This window comes from Notothenia coriiceps, unplaced genomic scaffold, assembly GCF_000735185.1.
Source record: "Notothenia coriiceps isolate Sejong01 unplaced genomic scaffold, NC01 NC01_scaffold00004495, whole genome shotgun sequence".
NCBI lineage: Eukaryota > Metazoa > Chordata > Actinopteri > Perciformes > Nototheniidae > Notothenia > Notothenia coriiceps.
In genome coordinates this window covers 68,648-85,100 of record NW_011337196.1, presented here as the reverse complement: position 1 = coordinate 85,100, position 16,453 = coordinate 68,648, and the positions used below count along the sequence as shown (strand labels likewise).

Here is a 16,453-nt window from a genome sequence, read left to right as displayed (position 1 = left end):
CAGGGAGAAAAGGAGGCTGCAGTCAGTAAATCTTGCCTTTCATGGACTATGAACGCTCTTACATGCAGATGAGATTATAACAAAATGACATCACCGCCTCAGCCTTGGCAATAATCACAGACAAGCACACATTTTGGTGATAGAGCACACATACCATGTCATCAGCCTTATTCCTCCAGGGTTTGGAGACCGATTAGGACATCATCCAGTTCTGTGTCTGAATCTGTGGAGGACTGTCCAGTTTAATGCCAAGAGTAAAGCGATGAAGCCATTTGTTTAAATCTCACATGTAGCTCCTTCAGAACCGAGGCGATGCATTCATTATCATTCCTCTTTCTGTTCTTTCTAATTACCATCTTCATCCTAATCAGCACTCTTGGGCTCCTCTGTCTGTGACCGTCTATTTCCTTCTATCTGGCTCTCTTCAGAACTCGTATTTTGTATTTGCAGTGCCAGTCCAGCTTTAATACGAATTGATCTCATGTGCGCTGTGATTACATTTTGCCTTCCCGTTTGAACATCTTATCTGTGGTCATGCAGTCATATAAAAGAGGATTATTGTGTATTTGCCTTTTGGATAAAGCAACAGTATTAAACCCTAAATGCACCAAAAAACACCACCTGAGTCCCCACCTGCATTTGTGATCTGCCCACTGCCAACCCAGAACATTGTAATGTGCAAACAGGTCCCTGACTTTGTTTTGCGTCAAGAAAAATCTGAAAAAAAGCTGCTTAAATCAATATGTTTTTATTAAAAAGGATCAACATTTTTTCCTTATTGTTATTTCAAAAATGATGTTGTTGCCATCTCTACTCAGGATCTTGCTCTCACATGCAAACCAACAGCTTTTTAGAGGGACAATGTTTCCTGACTTCCATGTAATGATTTCATCCTGAATGTGTCACACTGGGCTGCAAACAGCATCATCACACAGTGTTGACACAGTGTGATGATGCCTATGCAGGGGCCAATTATAGACGATATACAGTGTGATCTCTACTCTGACCCTTACTTATAGCCCGAGGCTCCAGGTGAGACATCAATGAAATGAAGCCTCTCCACCAGAGCCTTATTCTCAGAGGAGCTCAGCGCTGCAGAACGCTCTTGGAATCCTTATTACTTTAATAGTGGAGAGTGCAAGTTGATGCAGTGCGTTGAGTTAAGTCTAGATATTTATTACAGTTAAATGGACTAAAGCGTGGAAGCCGTAAACAACCATGACCGACATGGTGACTGACTCTGATTCAGTCCATACCTTTTTGGCCCAAGATGTTTTTCTTATAAAACAATCTCTTGTGTTTGTCGAGGATACGTTTTTCTTTTTATCAGACTACCTGTTGCTGTGCTCAAGATAATACATCTTTAAAGCTTTTCTCTCCCCAGAGCTAAAACGTGAATTATATTCATCACAGGCTTTTTCCATCTCTTTGAGCAGCTCATCAAAATACTGTATAATGTATGATACTGCTTCACAGATGATTCACTCCCTGTTATGTTTAATATGTCAAGAGAAAATGAGGATTTATATTCTCGGCGGCCAAAACAAACGAAAAGCCAAATCCCATCAAACACCCCTCTAGGTTTGATTCAGGACTAAATACAAATAAATACTTTATGTAACTATATGAAATGCAGTCATTGAAACGAGGCAGACTGTTCAAAATGCGTCTCTTCCCACTATTTTGCTCTGCTTTACTTCGTTTGAACATTCAAGTTTTGGTATACTTGTTTCAACCACTCGCAACCAACGTCATTGTTTGTGTTGCATTTAAGCATCTTGCATGTCGTCCAGCGGGTGAGTAATGAAGCTTTAGGATGGCTTTTTGGAGGAATAGTTGTGTCATTTAAGCCTCAAACTTAACACTTCAGATGTCTCCGAATGTCTTGCTGCTGCACAATGTTTGGGACAATATTGCCTTTTCATAAAGAGTTTATTTTGTGATAATTGCTTTACTTCACTGTCCCTTAAATCAGTATTTCTTGTTTGTGCACATATCTGTCAGTGCTTGGTAATACTGATGAGTTACGATGTTGTTGATCCTGTTGTTGGTTTCAGGGTGTTGCACTCCCTCTGATTTGCCAATTGGTGATTGATGGTGGTCATGCCGTCTGACTGCTTGCTTATTTATGCTTGTATGCTGCTGTGAACAACCAATGTGCACAATGTGTGTCTAACTAAAAGGAAAGCAGTCTCTGAATTTATGGATGTCCATCCTTTACATTTCCCGAAAACTGTTCATTGAATCAACTTCATAGGCTGTTATACTGAGATCTACAGTTAGTTATTGTTAAGTAGTGTGTACAGTAGTGAATTGAGATAAGACCCCTATTTACTGTTTCTCTGTTAAAGGTATTTTCCCGTGGTAGGTTTGAGTCCTATTGGTTTAGTGTCATGGCTCTTCGGCCATAACAAAAACAGGAATGGACACAGTGCATGAGGGTCAATTAATATAATAAAGCAAACTTATAAAGAAATATTTACCAATATGAGATGTTTAAGTCTGTGACATCAGTAGTGTTGATGTGAATTTGTGAGCATAATGTATTGCAAGGTGTTATATGCAAAAACCAATGACAAAGGCCAAACAGGTAGCTGCTCTCAGGCAAAAGAGAGAGAGAGCAGCTCTGGATCAGGGCTTTTAACATTGGGAGCGCAGCAACCATGTGTTTTCAATCAGGCGCTCTCATGATTATGAAGGGAAGACCATCTATTTCTATTTATTTTGCTTTTTTCTAACAGGGGCAGGTCATATAAGATTTTTTTTCTTCTCCCTGCTCCTTTTCGCTCAATGGTGTGTTTGTAGAGACATGTTTTGTTGGCAATTATTGTACATTGGGTTTTACGTACCATGAGCGGGACACATAAAAAATGAAATGAAATGAAATGATGATCCGTGTTAAGACAAGAAGGAAATCAGGTAAAAACTATTAGAACCGAGAAGTTAGGCAGGGGTCGTCACGTTGGTATAATCTGAACTTGGGGTACTTTTACCGAAACGTACACACAAATGGCTGGGATACTTATTTCCACCACCCTCGCTCACTTGCTGCTAACAGCTGCTTTATTTTATACAGCCTTCACCCTTCCCTCATGGCATCCATCTGTAGCCATTTCCCTTAAGTTAAAACACTTAGCCTTATCAATCCTTATTTATTTTGTGCTAAGCTTGGCATTTGCTTGTGGATGATCATGAAGTCAAGCAAAAATGTTTTCCATTAAACACAAGCTTGACTATATCTATGAGCTTTAATTCTAAGATATCAGAAGTATAACAAACAAGCGAAACTTACAAAGGTCACTCAACTAACAGACCTAAGAAGACAAAACGTCTCGCATACAGATCCACTCAGGTCAGAGAGCACAGCCATGAGCTTTCTCTGAGTTTTGAGAAGCATACTTTGCACACTGGAGCCAATTAAAGTGCCTCAAATTGCCCTCAGACTCTGTGTTGTTTATCTCAGCTCAACACTCATTAAAAATATTTCAAAATATCAGGAATACTCGATCTTACCTACAAATATCATTCGTTTTGTGTCTAGCTATTTAATTTTGATCTTTTGCTTTAATTTTCACATTCAAATATTGTATATGTCTGGATAATGCAACCTGTACGCCGATATGGCATCATTAGCGTCTTTACAGATTTGTCTCATCACACATTTTTAAGCCTAAAAACAGAGATTGAACATTTTATATTCGACAGTATGAACCAGTTTAATCACATGTGAGGAATAGTTTCTATAAATCAGTAAAGATTTACGGGCGGAAAGTCTCCTCTAATTAATGGAAGTTGAAACCTCATGCTGGGTTTGGCTTTGAGGCTGTCACAAACAAACTTGACACACACTTTTAAATGATTTATTGTTGTATTGAACACAGATTGCACTTGCGACACAAACACAAACACACACAAACAAACACACAGCTGATGCAGTGGTTTCTCTCACATTGGGAAGATGACCCGTTGTCACGCGAACCGGCTTCTCCTTTCAGCATTACAGCTGCGTTGTTACAGCGAGAAAAACTAATGGCGCACTAATGATACGGAGCCTTTTGTATGTAGCTGGTATTTATTAACACTTCCACTGGGTAAACTGTATGTACCTATGAAAAAATGAAGGATATCTATTTGTGGTGTTCGTGTGAATGCGGATGGTTTTTGCACCCATGGGCAAAATGTGAAGATTTTGTGTGCTGATACAACAAGCAAAAACAGATATGACTCATGGCTCAAGAAACACCACGCAACTCATTATGGTTAACTTAAGCACATATTTATTTCCTTTACAGTACCTTTGGTAATATATTCTTGTAATCAGGAATAAACTCATTAACAGGATTAATTGAAGAAGGTGAAGTTTCCGGCACTAAGTGATGCTGTGCAAAGAAGCTCTTGCATAATGATTAGACATTTATAAATAATGTAAACAAAAGGGCTCAGTCAGTAAATATAGGTTGGAACAATGCTCTGGGGTTGTTCATAGACACCTTGATGTGGTGCATAATTTCTTGATGAACAAATGAATTTGGCTGCCACAGACAATGAAGGAGTGACGATAGCAGAGATAAACATATCGTACTTACTAAAGAAAAATAAAACCTATTTATCTAGATTATCTAGTTTGAATATAAGTGGAATATACCACCCAGCACTGGATATTCAAGCAGTTGCTTTTCCAAGCTGAATACAGGCTGAAGTTAGTATCCTCCATATTTAACTTTTACATGCTCTGAGGTAAACAGCAATACAAAGTGATAGGAGGCTAAAAGAAACTCTAAAGCACACAGTCTGAAATTAAATTGAGTCTGTTTGCAATAACTGTCATCTGCAAGATATTATGAGCATGAAACATTAGTAGAAAACGTTTTTATCCAAAAAAAAAAAAAATGTCAAGGTTACATTTTTCACCAAGACAAGTAAAAGTGCAGTCCATTAACAATCACAATGGCTTCAATGACACCCTAATGAGTCTTACTGGAGCCTTTCTGCCACCTGGCGTAGAGAGTACAACTGGAAAAACTCTGCTCCTGTGATCTTCTAGTAATACACAACCAACAGAAACAGATTTCCTCCATCACAAGCGTCACAGTGAGAAGTTCAGACAGGATTTGTGGCTACGTTTATGTGCGTCCTGTGCTTCCTCATCTCTGAAGAATGTCCTTGATGGGACTTTGTGGAAAAAGTCTAAAGAACATTCTGAGCAGTAAAGAAATAATGGCACCCTCAGCTGAAGAAACTAGTAATAAAGGAACAGATGCAAACACTCGACTTTATAGTGCTTAGGCAAACATAGACACATACACATTTTTGGTGTACATTATGTAACCCTCAATAGTTATCAAATCCTTTGCGGTTTCTAGAAGGCCTAACTCCGGTTCCTGCTGAACTGAGCCAGTGTTTGTTTAACATCAAACTGTTATCAGCTCAGTAGGCACAGGAGATTGAGCCCAGGCACCGTCTCCCCCTCACCACAAGGGGAAGCAAAAACCAGATATACTGCAGACTATAAGGACGTCTGGAGGTCTGGACATAACAACAAAACCCAGACACTGTCTCACTTACCTCAACAGCCAGTATCCCTAAAATGCATTACATTCATCTTCTAAATGTGTTAACTGTGCTTTTTAGTACATTTAGTGAACCAGAACTTTGAATCATTGAAATAAAACAACCATTGTCAACACCACATTTGATATTCAATACACTACTGTACAGGAGAAGGCTGAAATATAAAGGACACATTTGCAATACACTCAAAAACAGATACCACTATAGCCACTATACCAATATTGCAAATAATACACAAATGTTTTCACTAATTTCTGCTTTTGCATTCATATTCATTTGAATTATTTGTCTCATGTTATTTGATAATGTTTGTCAAAATCATTATTGCGCTGTAAAGCTTGCAAACATTACAAATAAAACAGAATAGTAAGACAATATTGTGTTACATACAAAAAGGTAAAAAAAAAAGTATGATTATAACGTTGAATGAAAGGAACATTCAAAACAAATATTAAACATGAAATCAGAAATTTGGTTTAAGGCCTAATGAACATTATAACCTCTTAATTGGGAAACACTTAAGGGGGTCCTTAACACAAAACTACACGCACACTTGCTGTTAGCAGCATTGTTTGGTCAATCACCACGGGCATTTACCAAAGTCTCTTTCACTTTTTTCCCTACATACCAAACATGGGTAACTGCCTGCACACACACATGGATACACACAATCAATGCTCTGCTTTCACGACCACCCGGACAGTAAATGAGTGAAGGAATCACAATTACATCGCTACTTGTTTTCCTGATGGGACATTTCCTGTACTTCCTTCCTGAATGAGTCAGGCCTCACTTCCCTGCCTCCTTCTCTTACACATCTCTCTTTATCAGGATCCTCGTCTTCTTATTCTTCTCTCAGCGTGGACCAATTACGCTGTTTTTCCAACGTCTGCTGTCAAGAAAAGACACAAGGGGATGTTTAGGGAATAAATAAAGCATATTTTGAGCCGCCCTGTTGCTAATAAATACAATACAATATGTGTCACAAACAAAACATATGTCTATTATACAGGAAGTATAAACCTAACCTGTTTGCACTATTTCTTTCTGTTTTTCTGTTTTATTGTGTTGCACTGTTGGAGGAGACCTAAGATTTTCATCGTCATAACTACACTGTAGCTATGTACGTATGACCAATAAAAGCTGTTCTCATTATTGGTGAGAATGGCGTGGGAATTTCAATCACAAATCCAATGTTCTATGTTCCCTTCCATGAAATGATGCTGCTTACAATTCTCTTTATTGGATTGTAGTAGTGTATTATCTTTAGAAAAAGCCTTTATTTTCATGGTTACAGCTGTAATAATGGTGGTAGTTAAAAGCTGGAAATGCTTGTGAGGAGCGGAACTTAGCCACTGTGAACACAGGCTTCAACTGAACTGTTCACGGAGCAAGCTAAGTCCTGCCCCTCCATCAAACTCTGGACAGACACATACTGAAAGCATCCGGAGGACTACAGGAGTCCTTTTGATAAGTGTGATTATTCTTTTTCTTTCTGAGAGTCAGATGAAAAGATTGATACCACTCTCATGTGTGCATGGTAAGCATTAAGCTACATCAACAGCCACTTAGTTTAACCTAGCTTAGCAGCTAGCCTACCTAGCAAAACATGTATTTCAGAACAAAAAACAATGAGTCTGTGATATGGGAAGGTATTCATAAGAAGACTTAGCTGTTAATACATACCAAAAATACTCTTAATAAATAATGCATCAAACCCAAAATGTTAAACTATAGTCTGAATTGAAATGTTTCTCAAAGACATTAAGAAAAGGATTAAGATTTCTTGCAGGGCAGCCTTCAGGTGTTGGAGACTGGTGTGGGTTTCAGCTGTAGCTGGTTGGAAATCCCTGGCAATGTGATTTACATGACATCACAACCAAATCACTCTGCCAGGAATCCCTCCAGCTAAACCAACAATTCGGTATGTTTTGGCAGGACGAGAAGGAGGAGTAGGGGAAGGAGAAGAAGAGGGCAGTGAGAGAACGACGAGCAGAAATACAGAAAATGATTCATGTTGTGCTGAAAGAAGGTTACAGGTGAGGGCAAAAGAGAAAGAGTGCTGGCTGCAGGTGTCTATCTGGGCACACATCAGCGTGGCAAAGCACATTTAGTCCCTCATCACTTTGTAATTATGAGAAACTCTCACACACACACTCAAAATGTTACGATATGCACACACAAACACCACGCATGCTTGTGAGCAGAGTTTTCTTTCATTGATGCACCTGGACAAACAACATTTGATGTCCCTAGGCTGCCATTAATAGTTAGTACGTAGGCAGGTGTGTGTGTGTGTGAGTTTGTGTGTGAGTGATTGGTCAAGCTCGTAGAAATCCATCAGTTTTCCATCAGTTTGCTTTCTGATGGCAAACCTGCACTTAAAGCAGACTTGTTTGGAAATGTTGAGAAATGGGATGATGAAGTTTACATGAAAAACGTCCTTACCGTAGTAATACCAGGTATCTGTACCACATTCACTATGTTCTGTACTCCTGCATACCACAATACTTATACTTGCCCCTATACAGATAAGTAAGATAAGAAATAAGATGTTACTGAATATGTGAATTCTTATACTATTGGTCTGAAATACAAACCTGATAGAAAGTGGCTGGCTTGCTCAAACAGACCAAGGTAACGGGAACTGTTAGGTCAACGTGACATCACAATGACAATTCCCCTGAGGTGATTGGAAGGTTATTGAGATCACATGTTGCGCAGGGTTAGGGTTTGGGTAATTAAGAAAAGAAAGCAGCTTGTTTCCCCTCTTGGCCAATCAGTGTGAAACAGAGTCTTTGTTTAGGGCTCAAGACACGTAGATAATTGTACACCCCATTCTGTTCCCTACTCGAATGCACTCCTCATTTCAGCTGATAGTCAGCCAGAGTCTCTGGACTATAGACCTTTTTGAGACTTATTTGATCGCCTAGCTTTTTTGATTTAGCCTTTGTAAGCCTAGAAAAAATAACACATTTCTAGGTCTCACTAGGTTACCTGCATCGTGGCAAATGTATGGAACATATTGGGATTCACTGATGTGTAAGCTGTTTAGCAGCTGGTCTCTTAAAATGATAATATCCTTAACCACTATCTTTATAACCCTGTCATTGAGTCCTTTCTTGTATATAGAGATAGATTTCCCTCCTTTTTTTCACACAATGCAGAATAATTGGTTGCAAAATGCTTCTTTTCACAAAGCATTTGAGCTGCCTGTAAAACAGGAGAAGCACACTAAAGAGCTGATGCAGTTAAGCAGCAGCAACATCAAAAAGGCATCTTGTATTCTGAATTAAACTCAAATGATGATTCACATTTAAGAAAGCAGTTCTAAGACCTTCACAGGTTTTGAAACAAGCGGTCATTATTGCGTTATTATGCTTAACTGTAAGTAAAATAACGACTATCGCCTCCTTACAATGAAAGGACACATGGGATTTCACTACCAGGAAACACTGTTGACATGCTGCATCCCAGAATCAGGAGCAAAGGGGAGCATGTTGTTGGCTTTTGCAAATATTTATCTTAACACAGCGTTTGATAAAACAGAAAATATGAGCAACCGATCCAGAATAAACAAAAGACTTCCTCTCCCGCTGACACTGATATTCTCAGTGACATGTTTCTGTTGCTGCTAGTCATAGCTTTCGAAATTGCTAATGCAGATTTATTTAATGATAGAGAGACTTTGCTTTAACCTACGTAAAGGGCTAAATGGGTGGTTTTGTAGGTTTTTGGGAAGAGTTCTCTGAAGACTCATCTTGAAACAAACCAATGCATTAAATACAAAAATAAAACAAGCAGGTACATAATGGCAACCAACATAATCAAAAAAGTAATTGTGTTATTATTGGGGCAGTTGGGGGGCCTTAATCACATTACCCTTTTTCTCGAAATTCCTATCGTGGAACAAATCTCAAATGAGAAAGTGTGTCTGCTTCTGACTCTGTTGTGTTAATTTGAAACCTGTGTAAACAATCCTGCTATTGATATCTGTGTCTTTTGGTTTCAGTGCTGCAGTAGTTCTCGACTACCTCAAACCTTTTTGTGCTCTGGCACGTTTATTTGGATTCACAGCTGGCTGAAAACAATAGCCTTAAGCTAGTATGTTTCAGGTCTCGACTTTGACAGCCATTCACACAAACTCAATTGCTGGGTGCTGTCTGCCTGTCTGCATCCCTGCTCCCATCTCCCTTGCACCCTCTCCATTTGTAACCGCCAATCTAAAGTGGTATTTCTGGATAGGGATGTGCACTAATGCAGTACCAGTATACTAATGCAGTACCACTCTACCGCATTAATGCTGGAAACCTGCACACATGGGCTTGAGCCTGTACTTCCATCTGCAGGATTTTTTGGGACACCCACACCAAAACAAAGCGAAAGTACATCAATTTATAAGCTGGGAAAAATAAAAGTAACCCTAATTTGAATCCCAAAGGGTCGATCACATGTTTCCAGAAAGTCACATGAAAGTATTAAAATAAAGTCTTACATTTCAGCCAGTATGAAGCTTGTTCACTCCTCGTCTGTCGCTGCCCCCCAGCTTTGGCTGTTTGACAGCTAAATGAGCAACAATTGGCCTGGCGGAGCTCCAGCCCGCCCAAGCCACTCAATAACAGCAGGAAGTACGTTCATGACTAATACCCTCCACTCACTCTTTTCTGTTCTCTCTCATTTTCCATCCTTCACTCTCCACGCTACACATAAGAATGAAGGCACAACTTTGTCCATCCCAACCCATGAAAAAGTTATAGAAGGTGATGAAGAATATGGGTTCCCAAAGTGTGGGAAGGTGAGCCTCCCCTCAGAGAACATAATCACAGCCGCGCCCCCCCCTCCCAATTATTATTGCTATTATTATTATTGTTGTTGTTGCTATAATGCAGGGGTATTCAATTGCATTTCAAAGAGGTCCAGTAAGAGAAAATGTCATAAAATGCTCTGTTTTCGCTACCTTTCTATTTTTTGATTGGCTGAGCATCACCTCCTTAAAACATTAAACAATAGCTTTTTTAAACCTCTTTATCTTTATGTTTTAAACATGTTGAGGTTAAGGATGGCAGCTTCCTCATACGTTGCACTCGGAGATAAATAGTTGGAACGGAGATGTCTTTAGCAGCAGGGAGGAGTAATGTTGTGAGGTTTACCTGCCTTATCCGTAACGCCACTCGGTATGATGCTTCGGTTGCCTTTTTATTCACAGTGCTAAATGTGTCAATGACATTTTTCTGTGACTGCAATTCCTTGAGCTTCCGGTCAAAAAACTCCTGTGGCTTGGTCACCAAACATGGGTGTTTCGTCTCAATATGACGGCGGAGTTTACATGGTCTCATACTGTCATTAGCTAGCACCTCGTTGCAGATAACACACTGTGGCAGTGGAGTGTCATCAGGACCGGTCCATGAAAATCCTAGCTTCAAATAATCATTACCATACTTCCTCCGTTTTCTGACAGACGCTGTCTCCTCTCTCACTTTAGGTAACTTCACTAAAAATCTATCCATATTTTGCCGCTCACATAAAGTTAGCTGAAGTTAACTAGCTAGATTTCACTGTTTCTCTTTATTTTTTTCTGGCGGCTTCCCCCCCCAGGGGAGGCGCGCCTCACACTTTGGGAACCCCTGGAAGGGACTAAATTAGGGTGTTACGTTTGTTTAATCTTCAACTCATGAAAGATTTGATTTACTTGAAGACAGAAAACCACTTTGAATCAGGCTTCAGAGCTTTAACAAAGGCAATCCCATGACATTAGAATCATTCTTCTGAGACCGTAAAAGGAAATCCACAGAAGCCACCATCAGCCACTGTATCCGAAATATTCTCTCACCTTAAATGCCTCAAAAACATGGAGATTGTAACAGCCCCTGAAGCCTGTCTGCTTGGCTATCTCAGCTGAAAATAATAACTGAATCCCTATCGGAAAGTGCTGGCATGTGCTTTTGAATGACAGTTAAAGTTTGCAGAAAATTGCTCTCTCTCGCTGGTAGAAAGGAATGTTTGAAACTGTGATGGCTCCGATTTAAAAGACACCCAAGAATCACCATCTGCCACCTGAAACTGGGAATGCATTACCCCGACACTCCACACAAAGATTGGCCTCATATATGGGAGCCCATAACAATCTCTACTCCTCCTCAGCTTACCTTTTCCCTCTCTAAAGCTAACGCCTAGGGTCCTTCTCTTGTGATTACCCCGTGATTTTACAGCCTCAGCTGCAGTATTTTGGCTAGACACTTTTTTTGGGTCTAAGCCAAGGAGTGGACACACATGATTGGTCAGGGTCTGTCTGGGCTTACACATGGTTGGTTTATCCTAGTTTGACCTGCGGGAATGTGCTAAAAAAAAATTAACTGCAGCTACTGTATGTTCAGATCGCCACTTTGCTCATATTCACTTTCAAGGTTTGGATGAGGTTTTTGTAAGATGATCTTTCGTCAACATCTAAAGCTTCCCTCCAGAGCTGATGGTTAATCAGTGAGTCAGTCAGTGAGTCAGTCAGTCAGTGCAGACAAAGCACTGCGTTTTCGTGAACCTAAGGCAGGGACAAGTTGGCTTTGTGCCCGAGACATAAAGAGAGGACAGACTGATAGGCAGGAAGAGGGGGAGAGTGGGCAGAGGGGCAGACACAGGAAGAGAGAATAGAGGGAAGTCAGAGCGAGAAGACATGACGTATGAGCAGACAGAGAGACCGTAGCAGCTGCAGAGGCCGAGAGATTTGACTTCAGATAGCCTTCAGCTACTTTTCCACAGCAGATTTAAAAAACAGTCATAATCCAGCCTGCATTGCTCGAAAGGATTATCCATGAATTCTCCAGTAAAGTTAATAATAAAAATCCCATTCTGTGCATATCAGTCAAAGACTCCAACATTACTTCTACATCATGTTCATAATAGTTCCCAACCTTTTTGTCAAATGAACATCCCCCGCCGTGCCAAATGAACTCAATTAGTTTTTAATGGACTCCATTTTGTTCCAGCCATTAAAGCTTTTCAACCATTTATTCATCATTTCTTGAACAGTTATTAAATTATATAATCATTTTATTCTCCATTTTCACCAAGTTAAAACTTTAACCAACTTAAGTCCTGATATAACACATATTCATTCATTTTCAGTATTTTAACTCTATAAATGCCAACAAATAATAATAATAATTTCAATACACACTCAATTAATAAACTACTTTATAATATTTTCAATATATCCTCTGGCAACTGCATAAGTACCTCTAGTCACAGCTGTACACTACAGCATGGTGTGTTAAATACATAAATTAAACTATTGTATGTAATTTGACTGTCTCTGACTATCTTATTGACCATTTCAGACGAATAAACTGCTCCAAACATTTTCTTTGATCTTTAAGAAAGAAAACTTCACTGTGTAATTAAAATTCAACATTGTGAGACTGGCTTTTCCTGACATGTGCACTTCAAATGGCACACAATGATTCAATAATAAAATACATGGACTCTTCTGGAATTCTTTAACAATTGAATCAGAACATTTCCCAAAAAAGCTAGACCTTTAATGATAAAGGCTTAATGGTCAGCATGTGTAAAACCAAATGCAAAGGCCTAAAAATAAGCCTAATTACATTTGCCTGTGAAATAAATCAAAAAAACAATTTAGTTGAGGTTTGGCCAGTGCAGCCAAATCACTTCTGCAGAAACTCCTTTCCCACTAAATCTATTACAGGCCAACGGATCTGGATGCAAACCAGCCCTTAAGGACCCCTTAACTTTATTTACTTCTCAACATGGTTCCAGACGGACATAGGCCTTTTCAGCTTTTAAAGGTGCCTCTGTGGACTGAACATCTGGGACTGGAAGACCAAATGAATGCTTTGGGTGCTTGAAATCGAACAGACCCACGATGAAGTCTTATACATTAGCAGAAGGGGTAAAACAAAATGTATTAAACAGCAGGGCTGGTTTCTTAGCTCATATATATTCTATCATATACATGACTTGTATTCGTGAACAAAACTCAAACTGTTGAGTTTCATGTCCTTCAAGGTTGTGTATTCAGTAGTTACAGTGTGTTAGCTGATCAGAAGGTGACAAAATAAAAATGAAAATGTCTTCATAGTTATTAAAAGCACTGACCTTAAAAGAATAGATGGAATACCTATTCATTTTCAATGTGAAATACGCACACAAAGACACAATTAGTAGCCTTCAGCTTGCAGTGAGCGTGCAACCCACTTTGACGCAAACTCAAGATGAGACCAACCTTGAGCCAAGCAGCAGTAGCAGCAATCATACTTTCCCACACATAAATGAAGGTAAAGGGGGTTTATGGGGCTCGGGAAAATACAATAAAAGCCTTTCTGTGAATGAGGCCATCTGTGGAACTTTATAAGAACTTCCTGTAAACAAGACTGAGGAGAACAAATCCTCTCACACTCGTCCAACATGCACTGCCGCCTTTTTAAGCCTTTCATCTTTGTTTTTCGACATTCCCCCCCCCCCCCCCCCNCCCCCTCCTCCTCGCTTTGCTTTTTGCACTTTTAGCTTTCTTTCTCTAAACTCCTCCTTTGTTTCCTCGCAGTCCAATCGTTGTCTTTAGGTCATCTTGCTGATGTAAATGTACTTCTTATATTTTTTCAGCATAACGTTTTTACTTTTTATGATTGCAAATTAAAGAAATTACTAACAATTAATCCTCTATGAAAACTATGACATTTAAACTACTTTTTAAACAATTTTTATCAAGATGTGACCGATTTAATTATGTTATAAATACGAATTAACTGTGAGTGACTTTTATTTAAATACAATTGTAACTCTGGATTCCCTCGTCATTGTTATCCGTGTGAATTATTGTTGGATTGAAGTAATGTAAATCTTCTTGTCTAAACATCCCACTAATTCCAACATTTTTTAAAGCTGGTGTTTATAAACACTGTTAAACAGCCTCATGACATACTTGATTTGGGAGTGCGCTCTCGTGTTTCCACTGAAAATATCAGCCTCAATAAAAATGTAATCAGCAAGGCCTGGACACTCTCAGTACAACTCTATGATGTGTTGGAGTTTATAAGATCAAAAGCTGAGGTAAAGCAGTCGTACACCGTGCTGTGGACAAATTGCATGAAAACTGCTATTTTGTCAAAAAGAAAGTATGAATAAAGATGCAGCTCGAAACATAAATACTACATTTTTAGCGTTAAAACGTTTACAGTAGTGAAATTCAGTTCAAATATGATCAATTGTACTATGCCGTCAGTGAAATAATAAAGCAGAAATTCCCCAAGTGCGTAAAAGTGAACAGACAATAGATACGTCACTTTACAAAGTATTTTCAATTCAAATAAAATGTGTCACGCTGGCATGCAGCAGCTCCTTCCAGTCCTTTGTTCAGTACTGTAGTATGTAGTACTCTCAACACAATATACCTGTGACGTATAAACTGAGGCAGGTGTGGTTGGTTTGGTGTGTTCTGCTTATGTTTTCTGGACAGCATCGGTTGAATTTTTCCACACTAGTAAAGCCAACTGGGCAGCGGTGAATGGGGGGAGTCCATTGTGTGTGTGTTTACGTATGTGTGTAATGCTTAAGTGATGTCAGGTGGAAAAGACTGGAGACTTCCTTCATCTGTGCCAATTTTAAACATATGGCGAGAGGAAAGAAGACAGAGCGAGAATGAAAAAGAGAGAAAGCGAGGGAGAGGAGAAGCCACATGGTCGGAGTTTCCTATTGGGTTTGTCAGTTACCAAATTACATTGGAAAAATAATGTCAATCCAGTTAAAGTTACAGTTAAACATGATCAAGCCGAACAGTGAACATCAAATGCAGCAGCTTCTGATGAAAACTGATTTGTTTATTAATGAAGAAAGAAGAGGGTGGCCAAAGTAGAGAGTACATAACTGCCATAAGTACGGACAACTGAAAAGTAGCAGGGCCTAAAATACGTTCTCAGTTTGAATGGATGAGCCACTTTTATGAACATTTAACCACAACATTTAAGTAGCCTTAACATTCTGAGAGAAGAGCAAACCAAAGCGTGCCACGTACACCATGGATCCAATTAATATGTACTTATCTAGTCAAAAACATCATGCAAATTGGCTTCGCTGATACACTTTCTACATTTAGCGCTAGTCGAAGTGCACATCAGGACACAAACTACAGAAAGACCAAGCAGCATGAAGCGGTAAACACAATCATATTTATTAGAAATATAATCAATTCTAATTCTGGAAAACTGCTGTTTGTTAAAGCTTGAATTTATATAATGTCGTTTTACAATCAACCAACAAACAAAAGAAAGTAACTGAATAAATATGCAGACATATTGAGCAATTTATCACCTCTGAATTAATTCTATTTGACAAGTTTACAAAGCACACGCATATTTTAAACTCTTTAAATAGTGTCATAAATCTCTCTGTAGTCTTTCATTTTCACCTTCCCAACAGCCACCACATACAAACTTCACTCACCTCTGAAACTCTACTGAAGCAGAAAAACTCACACATGTTTGTAAGTAGAGACGGTTAGAGAAAAAAGAAAAACCTGATGCCTCTACACGCTGAAACTGAAAAGATCCAAAAGGTTACGTACATGCTGCCTGCAAAAGCCTCCGAACTCAAGTCCAAGCTCAAACTCTGCTCCGAGCGTTGCTTTGCTCCACCTCCTCCAAACTCCTCTTTAAGTTGAAGGGTGTGGACTGAGTCAAAGCTATGACTACAGAGTCCACATCATTCACACAAGTTGAAAACCACACCCAGTGAGAGACACACACACACACACACACACACACACACACACACACACACACACACACACACACAGAGCAGAAAAGGAAACACTGAAGTGTTCCTTAAATAACAAGGGAGGAGGAGTGAGGAAACTTCTGGTTTCGGGGGTCAC

At 39.3% G+C, this 16,453-nt stretch overlaps 1 long non-coding RNA gene across 1 annotated transcript; it reads right to left on the bottom strand.

The window, feature by feature from the left end:
• Positions 1-4,260: 4,260 nt before the first annotated feature.
• LOC104942407 (uncharacterized) lies at positions 4,261-16,207 on the bottom strand. The gene is made up of 2 exons (XR_798008.1): positions 16,024-16,207; positions 4,261-6,463 (listed from the first exon to the last, which is right to left on the bottom strand). It is a non-coding gene; the product is annotated as an uncharacterized lncRNA (long non-coding RNA).
• Positions 16,208-16,453: the final 246 nt, after the last annotated feature.